This window comes from Apis cerana, linkage group LG1 (genome assembly GCF_029169275.1).
Source record: "Apis cerana isolate GH-2021 linkage group LG1, AcerK_1.0, whole genome shotgun sequence".
Classification (NCBI taxonomy): domain Eukaryota; kingdom Metazoa; phylum Arthropoda; class Insecta; order Hymenoptera; family Apidae; genus Apis; species Apis cerana.
The window spans coordinates 17,758,355-17,770,368 of NC_083852.1; positions in this window are offsets into that span (position 1 = coordinate 17,758,355).

Below are 12,014 nucleotides of genomic sequence, written 5' to 3' on the forward strand. Positions count from 1 at the left end.
AAATTTCTTTAAATTGCTTATTTATATACATATGAAATTAATTATTTACATTTTTGTATAATTATTTATAAATTTATTTGCATAATATAATTGTTTATATATTTATTTATCCATTTGTCTAATTCACATTGTTTTATTCATAGATATTTTTATAGATATTTTCGGTCTGTTCATTCAAATATGCATCTATTTATTTATTTTTTTTTGCTCATTTATTTGATTATTTACATATATATTTATTTATTCATTTGTGCAATCACTTATTTGTACACTTTATTAATTATGTCCATTTATGTATGTATGAAATTCATTCATTTATTTATTTATTCCTTCCATTTATTTATATTTATTAATTTTTCTATTAATTCATTTGTCTATTAACTTATTTATAAGCTTTCTTATTTTATTCATTTATGTATGCATCAATATATTTATTTTCTCTTTTACTCTTTCCTTCATTTAGTTATATTATTTATTTTCTTTATATATTTGTTCACATATTTGTCCAATAACTTATTTGTGTAAATTTTTTTATTAAATTTATTCATATATACATCAAAGTGTTTATTCATTTATTTCTTTCTTTATTTATATATATTTATATATTTCATTATTTATATATTTAATAATTCATTTATCTATTTGTTTTGTATCATTGTTTTGTGATTTATTTGTAGAGTTCTATATTTTTTTTATTTATGCATATATCAAATTTACTTATTCATTTAATTATTTATATATTTATTCATTAATTTATGTAATGATTTATTTATAGACTTCTATATTTTATACATTTATGTTATTCATAAGTTTATTTATCTATTGCTTCATTTGTTTAATTATTTATATATTTATATATTTACTCAATTATTTGTTTAATAACTTATTTTAGCAGACTTTTCTATTTTATTTATTTATACATGCATCAAAATTATTTATTTCATTACTTTATTTATTTTTATTTATTTAATTATATAAATATTTATTCATTCATTTGTTTTGTTAATGATTTATTTATAAACTTTTTACTGTTCACTTATAAATGCATTAAATTATTTATTATAAGTATATTATAAGTTTACATAAAAATTTAGATATAAATCATGAACAAATTTAGAAGTAAAGGAATGAACAAAATAATAATAAATAAAATAATAATAAATAAAAATAAATAATAAAAGTAAAAATAAAAGTGTAAATATATGTACAACTTGATATAAATATAAGTGAACAAATAAAAAATGTTTAGAAATAAATCATTTATTAAATAAATGATTAAATATATAAATTATTAAACAAAAGTGATAAATATGTTTTGATACATATATAAATGAACAGAACAAAACAAATCTATAAATAAATTTATAGAAAACTGAATGTATAAAAGAATAAATATTTAAATAGTTAAATAAATAAAGAAATAAAGAAATAAATAATTTAATTCATGCATAAATGTCAAAAATAAATATATAACTGAATAAAACTAAAAGTTTACAAATAAATCACTAAACTAATAAATAAATAAATACATAAATAATTAAATAGAGAAAGAAGTGAATAAATAAATAATTTGATACATAAATGAGCAAAATAAAAATAAATCAGTAGACAAATGAATGAATAAAGAAATGAACAAATAATTAAATAACTAAACTAAAGGTATAAATGTATAAATAATTTGATACCTATATAAGTAAACAAAATAAAAAAGTTTAGAATTAAGTCATTTGTTAAATAAATAATTAAATATATAAATTATTAAATTGAAGTAATTAATATTCCTTTATACATATTTTAATACATAATACATAATAATTTAATACATAATTTAATACAAAATACAAAATACATAATATATAATAAATATATAAATAATTAAATAATCAAAGTAATTAATATATAAATGATACATATAATAAACAAAATAAAAGATTTATTAATTATTTATATGTATGATATTTGTTATTTCATTTGTATAATGATTTTTTTGTAGATTTTATTGTTTATATCTACATTTATATCTACATCAATTTATTTGTTTTTTCATATATTAAAAATTAGTTTTATCATAAAAGAATGAAATAGAATAAAGTATATAGATTTACAAATATAGATTTAAAAAAGCAAATAAAAAAAATACAAAATAAATAAATGTATAAATAATTGAAAAAATAAATATTTCAAATGAAGAATATTTAAATAAAATAAATGTATGTACAAAATAAATCTATAAATAAATAAATAAATATAAAATAAATATAATATAAAATGAATGATGAATGTGAATAAATAAATTAATGAAAATAAAAAATTAAAAAATAAATTAAAAAATGAATTAAGAATTAAATGTGGAAAAGTAAATAAATAAAAATATAAATTAAAAATAAGTGAATATGTAAATAATTAATTGATGTAGCAATTAAGATTAATAAAAATATAAAAATAAATAATATATAATATATTAAAAATATATAATATATATAATATATATATATATATATATATATATATATATATATAATATAAAAATATATAATATAATGAAAATATTAATTTATAATGAAGTTGAAAATTATTTATCAACTAAGTTTGATAAGAAATTGTTTCATTTCGATCTGCTTTACATATATAGAATGCGAAAATTATAAAAACGTATGTAGTTTGCCAATTGCTTTAAATTCCAGTTTTCGAATATAATAATTAATAATTTTTCAAATTTTAGATTTTTATTTTTAATTTATGCATATAAAAATTTATTGTATAATATTAAATGTAATAATTAATATGTATTTTTACAAATCAAAATTGCTATTTTATGATTTTAATTTTCGATTAATTACTGTATTAAAATATTATAAATATTTTATATAAATATAAATATAGAATAGCTATAAACGAATTTATTACGATTAATAATTTAGAAATTATTGTTATTAATTTATGTAACGATTTTTATAACAAATGTAATAATTACGTTTTTGGAAATTAAGGTTATATATATAATATATATATATTATTTTAATTATATAATTATTTATATGTTTATTCATCCATTTGATTAATTATTTATTTTTGAACTTTTTTATTTTCTTCACTTAAGTATATATTAAATTATTTATATATATATTTTTAATTATTTATTTATTTACATATTTATTCATTTTTATTCATATATTTGTCCAAAGAGTTATTTTTAGATTTTTTGTTTTGTTCATTTATATTATGTAAATTAATTCATTTATCTATTTGCTTTTTCTCTTATTTAATTATTTATACATTTGTTCAATTACTTATTTTTAGACTTTTTGTTCTGTTCATTTGTGTATAAATTAATTAACTTATTTATTTATTTGTTTTTATTTTATTTATTCATATATTTATTTAGTCATTTATTTGTAAACATTTTTATTTTATTCATATATATCCTTATTTTTGGACACTTATAACAAATTATTAATTTATTTGTCTCTTCAGCTATTTAATTGTTTATATACTTATTTTTTATAGATTTATTTTTCTGTAAATTTATTTATAGATTTATTTTGTACATACATTTATTTTATTTAAATATTCTTCTTTTGAAATATTTATTTTTTCAATTATTTATACATTTATTTATTTTGTATTTTTTTTATTTGCTTTTTTAAATCTATATTTGTAAATCTATATACTTTATTCTATTTCATTCTTTTATGACAAAACTAATTTTTAATATATGAAAAAACAAATAAATTGATGTAGATATAAATGTAGATATAAACAATAAAATCTATAAAAAAATCATTATAGAAATGAAATAACAAATATCATACATATAAATAATTAATAAATCTTTTATTTTGTTTATTATATGTATCATTTATATATTAATTACTTTGATTATTTAATTATCTATATATTTATTATTATTATGTATTTTGTATTTTGTATTAAATTATGTATTAAATTATTATGTATTATGTATTAAAATATGTATAAAGGAATATGTATAAAGGAATATTAATTACTTCAGTTTAATAATTTATATATTTAATCACTTATTTAACAAATGACTTAATTCTAAACTTTTTTATTTTGTTTACTTATATAGGTATCAAATTTTTTATACATTTATACCTTTAGTTTAGTTATTTAATTATTTGTTCATTTCTTTATTCATTCATTTGTCTACTGATTTATTTTTATTTTGCTCATTTATGTATCAAATTATTTATTTATTCACTTCTTTCTCTATTTAATTATTTGTGTATTTATTTATTTATTTGTTTAGTGATTTATTTGTAAACTTTTAGTTTTATTCAGTTATATATTTATTTTTGACATTTATGCATGAATTAAATTATTTATTTCTTTATTTCTTTATTTATTTAGCTATTTAAATATTTATTCTTCTATACATTCAGTTTTCATAAATTTATTTATAGAAATTTAAAATCTATAAATTTATTTATAGATTTGTTTTGTTTTGTTCATTTATGTATATGTCAAAACATATTTACCACTTTTATTTAATAATTTATATATTTAATCATTTATTTAATAAATGACTTATTTCTAAACATTTTTTATTTGTTCACTTATATCTATATCAAGTTATACATTTTAATTTTATATATATATCATAATTTTATATATATTTATATATATATATATATTTACATATTTATTTTTACTTTTATTATTTATTTTTATTTAATTATTTTGTTCATGATTTATATCTAAATTTTCATGTAAACTTATAATAAATTTATAATAATTAAAAACATTATGTAATTACAGTATATGAATATATACCATAAATAGATAAATAAATGAGCAAATAATAAATAAATGAATTTATAAGTGAACAAAACTAAAAAGTCTATAAATAAATCATTAACAAGACAAATGAATGAATAAATATTTATATAATTAAATAAATAAAAATAAGTAAAATAATGAAATAAATAATTTTAAAGCATGTATAAATAAATAAAATAGAAAATAATTATGTCATTAAACAAATAATTGAGTAAATATATAAATAATTAAACAAATGAAACAATAGATAAATAAATTTATGAATACATAAATGTATTATAAAATATAGAAGTCTATAAATAAATCACTACACAACTTAATGAATAAATATATAAATAATTAAATAAATAAATAAATTTGATACGTGCATAAATAAAAAAAATTGAATAGAATAAAATAGAATAGAATAGGAGTCTATAAATAAATTATTAAATATAAATAATTAAATAAAGAAAAGAATAAATGGATAAACATTTTGATGTATATATAAATAAATTTAATAAAAAATCTATATAAATAAATCAATAGACAAATATATAAATAAAATAAATAATATAACTAAATGAAGGAAAGAGTAAAAGAGAAAATAAATATATTGATGCATACATAAATGAATAAAATAAGAAAGCTTATAAATAAGTTAATGAATTAATAGAAAAATTAATAAATATAAATAAATGGAAGGAATAAATAAATAAATGAATGAATTTCATACATACATAAATGGACATAATTAATAAAGTGTACAAATAAGTGATTGCACAAATGAATAAATAAATATATATGTAAATAATCAAATAAATGAGCAAAAAAATAAATAAATAGATGCATATTTGAATGAACAGACCGAAAATATCTATAAAAATATCTATGAATAAAACAATGTGAATTAGACAAATGGATAAATAAATATATAAACAATTATATTATGCAAATAAATTTATAAATAATTATACAAAAATGTAAATAATTAATTTCATATGTATATAAATAAGCAATTTAAAGAAATTTATAAAAATATTTAAAAATAAATCATTAGAAAAATAAATAATTTAACAAATAAATCGATAAATCGATAATCGATAAATCGATAATTAATGAATAAAAAATTAATAAAAATATATATAAATACAAGAATTAAAGAAAAAAATAATAGATTAAAGTTTAATAATATATAAATAAATTAATTTTTTAATTAATATTATTAATTAAAATAAATAAAATATATTATTCAATAAATTTAATTTTCTATGCGATTTCGATTATCGAATCATACGATGTCAGCCAATCAGAAGGCTCCTAAGAAAATTTTGGCGGGCGGGGGTCAGTTTTCTGTGGAAAGTGCTAGTGAGTGGACGTGTCGTCGCAGCCGGCTTCGAAAATTCTACTACGCAGTAAGTAATTTTGATCATATTTTATCATTAAATTTGTAAATTATTATCATTTTCGTTTATTTAATAGTTTATTTATTATTATTATATCGAAATTAATTAATATTTGGGATTTTTTTGTGTTTTTTTCCATTGATCGTTTCCGTCGAGATTATCGGTATTTCGTGCTTCGTTGAATCGAGATTCGAATTCACTTGTTGCTTCATTTTAGTATAGTTTTTTTGTACATTTGTTTTACGATTTTAATTTTTATTTGAAAGAATTAATTCGCTCCATTGTCGGGATAGCTTGGAAGGAAAAATGACTTGGTAGTATGAACATATTACAATGATTTATGATTGATGATTTTCATGTTAATATACCTTTTAACGAATAAATTTATTAGAATAAATTTATTTAGAATAGTTTTTTATAATCTCTTTATCCATATTGGAAGGAACGTGCATAAAATCAATTATTTTATTATATTCGAAATATATCGATACATACGTATATAATATATATACATATTATAAACGTATTTTGTTTCTAAGTACGTTCTGCATCACTCCGTACTGTTTATATATTTTTTTTCTTTTTTGTTCAATGCTTCGAGATTCATTATTTGTTTTCATAATATCGCTTTTCCAAGGATTTCAGAGTTCGCGTTTTTTATTACGCTCGACATATTTCGACATGCTTTGACAGGTTTCGACAAATTTAAACTTGCCGAATTATTGCGCGCGCTTATCCCCTCCCCTTTTTAATTCAATAATTGAAATAGTGATATCATTGTATTATCTTTCGAGAACTAAATTGTTCGTTTTTCTTTATCAATTTATTGGACAATTAGACAATTATTTTAATTAACTCGTATTTATTTAAGATGGAATTTGTTCTGGTTATTCTTTTATTTTAATGTGATCGATTAATTTTGTATATTTTATACACTTGTTTGAAAATTCTTATTTTCTTTTGATAGATTATTATCCGATTACTAGTCCAACTTTAAAGGCGGGAAAAGTTCCAATATGGACGTCATTCTATTTTTTCAAAGAAAAGTTTGATTTGCTTATGTTCTGTATGTATTTTTATTTCATTCTTATCCTATCGTTTTTATAATATACTTTATTATTTTTAAGTTTAATGAATATTTATAATAATATAATTAATATTTATAATGAATTTCATTCATCATAAATTGTAATAGTTTTTTGTTAATAATATTTATTTAATTTTTTGTATTTTCTTATTCAATTATTTTTATGTAATATATTTTTTTATTTTAAGGTATATTTATAATGAACATTCATGATAAATATTAATATATTTCTGTTAAAATTTTTATTGTTAGTTTATGCATACATATTTATGTATGCCTCTATATATATATATTAAGAATATTATATAATTAATAAAAAGATCGATATTATAATATTTTAACTAAATTTTTATCACACATATAAAATATTTTTCTGTTATTTAATTTTATAAAATTTGTTCTAAACTAATATTTAATATTATTATCATTATTATTATATTTTTTTATTTATATATTTTCTTTATTCATATTGATTATTATAAAATTATAATTTTATTCATACACAATTTTTTAATTTAAAAGCATACTATATTTCCAAACTTAAGAAAATTTTAAGAATGTATTTATTTATTATAATTTATTATTAACATATATTGATTTATTTTATGAAATTGGGTTAAAAATAAAAAAGAATCAAATAATTCTTGAATATAGAACAATAAAACAATAGTTAAAATGTTTGTTTGAATTGATCATGCAATCATATATTCTACAATCGGAGAATCAAATGCTTTAAATTCTTTAGTTATATTATTATTGTATTACAAATATTTAAATATAATTATTTAACTTTTAAAATGAATTGATGAAATAAATAAACGATTAGATATTATAAAATATTATTATAAGTAAATTAAAATAGAAATTCAATATTCTTTTTTTTATTTTTTTATCTATTTTAATGAATTATGAAATTTTATTATTTATTATTAATGAATTATGAAATATTATTATTTTGGCATCGCTTTTCACATTTTTCATTAAAAAAAATGTCTTGACTTCCATTAGAAAATTTTTCGAAAAGCGATGGCAAGCCAAGAACTACGCACATCTGCAGTGTTGTCTTGAAAATATAATTGTCTTTAATTATTAAAAAAACCATTAAATCTTATTTTACATAGTGTAATTTAAAAAAATATATGTGATTTGTTATATTTAGTATATTTTTCAATAAATAAATTAGAATAAAAATTCTAAATTTATTAAATTATTCATTCTATAAATCTATTCGGTGTTATTTTATACTTATTTTTCGCATAAAATAATAAGAAATAATTTTTAACATAATATTAAATCGCAAATTGATATTATAAAATACAGAATTTTTCTTTATTTCGTAAAAATATATATATTAATTATTATATATATTTTAATATGTTGTTAAATTCATAAATTAACAATAAAAATATAAAAATTGTTATGATATTCATAAATTAATAATAAATTAACAGTTAAAATTTAAAACTTGATAAATTGTTCATTAATATATTCGAAAAGTCTATTTTGATATAATCGGAAAAGGTCGTATATTTTCGTTCGACTTCGGCTCAGGCGCTCGTATAAATACGGGACAGAACGGGCGCGCGCAATCATTTCCTATCGAACTCGCGTCGCGTTAACATCGAAATCATAACACTTTAACTGAAATTTTATAACATTGAGAATAATTTATTATTATTTATTCTAATATTTATTATACATATTATTATACATACATTTTTTCTTTTTTACATTTACTTTTTATTTTATTTAATTTTTAATTTTTAATTAACATTAATTATACATTTTTCAATTAATTTATTTGATTTAAATTTTAATTTTTAATTTTTAATTTTTAATTTTTAATTTTTAATTTTTAATTTTTAATTTTTAAATTTTTAATTTACTTTTAATTTATCATTCAATTTCTATTTCAAACTTTAAATATTTGCTTTTTAATTTTTTTTAATTTTATTTAATTTTATTTTCAATTCACTTTAACTTTTAATTTTAATTTTTAAATTTTATTTTAATTTTGGTTAAAATTTTTAATTTGATTTAATTTTCAATATTTAGTTTTTATTTCAAAACTTTAATTTGATTTAATTTTCAATCTTTCATTTTTATTTCAAAATTTTAATTTAATTTATATTTTAATTTATAATTTTCTTTTAATTTTATATTTAACATTTAATTTGTTATAATATTATATAAATTTTAATTTGATTTATATTTTAATTTTTAATTTTCTTTTAATTTTATATTTAACCTTTAATTTGTTTTAATATTTAATTTGCTATAATATTATATAAATAATGACAAATTAAATATTAAAACAAATTAAATGTTAAATATAAAATTATTTATATAATAAATACATAATAATTATGTGGGTCTCGACGTAGTCACCTCCTCGTTGGTGAGACCCGGTAATTGGCATCGGTTTTCGTTTTATATTATTTGATCAAATTATTAGAAATATCACATTAAAAATATTGTATTAAAATTATATTAGAATGATTAGTTTTGAAAACCGATGCCAAGCTAAGAACTACACTAGTTTTAAGTTTAAGTTTTTGTTATTGTATCTTTAACTTGTAAAATTTTGATTATTTTGCAAGAAATTTCGAATATTTATAATTCGCGACATCATTTATTATAATTGATTATAATCTAAATTTTGATAGCGAACAATTATAATATAATTTTTCCAAATTATTCAAATTTTGCAAATTTTTTCAAATAATTCATAAACTTTTTTGAATATTAAAAAGTATCTTAGAACTCATAGCAGTATTTTCTTAAACAAATGTTTGAAAGGAAAAAGAAAAAAAGGAAAAATATCGAAGAATATTTTACTTTTTTCCACCCCATCCCTCCCTTATTATACAATTTTATTTTCAGTAAATTTTTGTTACCGCGCGCGATCAGTAGAGTCAGTGTTTGCTTTCGTAAAAGTTTTTAAATTCTTTAACGAATAACGCGAAATTAGAATCAGTGTTTGTTCGCCGAATTTAATTTTTAACCGGTCGCGTTAAAAGACTACGCGTTTAGAGTCAGTGCTTCTCTCAAGAAAATACGGCGGTCATCCATCACGCGAAGAGGTAATTATCTATATCATTTTATTTAAATTCTTATTTTTTTATCTCAATATAAATCATTAGATTTTTAATTTTTAAATTTAGAATTCAATTTTCAATAATCTGGATTGTGTTTTAAATTATGTTGTTTCTTTTTTGTTACAGATATTTCCTAACATCCCCTGCCAATATTCTTCGCATCTAATGGTGAGTCGCATGCATTTATGTTCCTCCGGTCACTCAATCATGTCGTAGGACGAAAGGTCCGAATCGACACGAGTGATTGGTTGTATACGTAGATTTTGCAACGGGCATAGTGACCATGGATATATTTATTATATCCGTGAGTAGTAACATTTTCTGTGTTTATTAGCTCAGGCTAGATCTTCTTGCACATCGCGTTTCTCAAATACTAATAAACTAAAAATTTTCTTTTCTTTTTTACATTTCGCTTTATATTATAATATATTTTAATTATTCGATTTTCAATTTTCAACAATCATATAATACAAAATATAAAATTTTAAATTTTAGTTCCTTCGTATACGAAAATGTGTAAGAAGATATATCGCGACAGGTAGATTTCGGAATCAAAACAATAATATTGAACATTGTGTTTCTAGTTTCTAATTCGAAACTATGTTTTGATGAAGGAATCGCCTGAGGTTATTAATGTTAACTTTAATTTTTCAATTCAATTAGTTTATTTTGCATTTAGTATTTCTTGTTGTAAATAAATTTCTTATTTATTTTTCTTTTGCTTTATTATTAGATATCATAACTTTAATAAAATTAGAGTCATTAAATAAAATTTAAAGTAAAAATAGATGATGAAATAAAGAATATTAGTCCGTTAGAGAAAAAATAGATATTTATAATATTTTTTTAGTTTAGGATTTTCAGGTTTAACCCTTCCGTGTCTATTGCCACGATCTCACTCACGTGCCCAGGTGTTACTTGGGCGAGAGAGAGAGGCAATAGGCATGATGACTATAGTTTATAAGTTTTTAACGGCGACTGACGATAAGTTAGTGATCGTGCACGATGTATTTTCCACATTATGTGTGTTTGCGATTAGGCTGTGGAATTGCATCGTTACGATTCTCATTTTTATTTATTATATTATCAATTATACGATTTACAATTTTGTTAATATTATCATAAAATTATAAATTGTAAATTGATATCAATTATTAAATTTTAGTAATGCCATTTTTATTGATAATTAAAATCGAGATAGATACGATTTTTGTCGCGATTCACGCAATGATCATTAGCCATCGTCAGTCGATTTCAGGAAAAGGTACGTAAAGTTAGAGTATGAAAGAAATATCAAGCTCGGGTGTCGGAGGCGTCCCGGGACGCTCTCTAGTGTAGGCTTTTGCACCCGGGTGTAATGTGTGAGAACCGTGGAGTGAGTGTGTTGGTGTGATTGTTTTGCCATTTTTTAAATATAGCGCTAGGTAGGATAGGTAGTATACTTTCTGGTGTGCGTGTTAATTATAAGTAGGTAGGGCCGGGCAGGTTGTCACAGTCTCTGGTCGGGTAGGCGCGTTTTCGCGTGACAACCTGTTTCAGGAAATACAATTTGAAAAATCGAGAGTGGAGCTGAGACGAGTGGTCATCGATGACCATTCGTTTCTGGTTTTACTTATATCGATTTTTCGAATTTCGCGGTCGCGG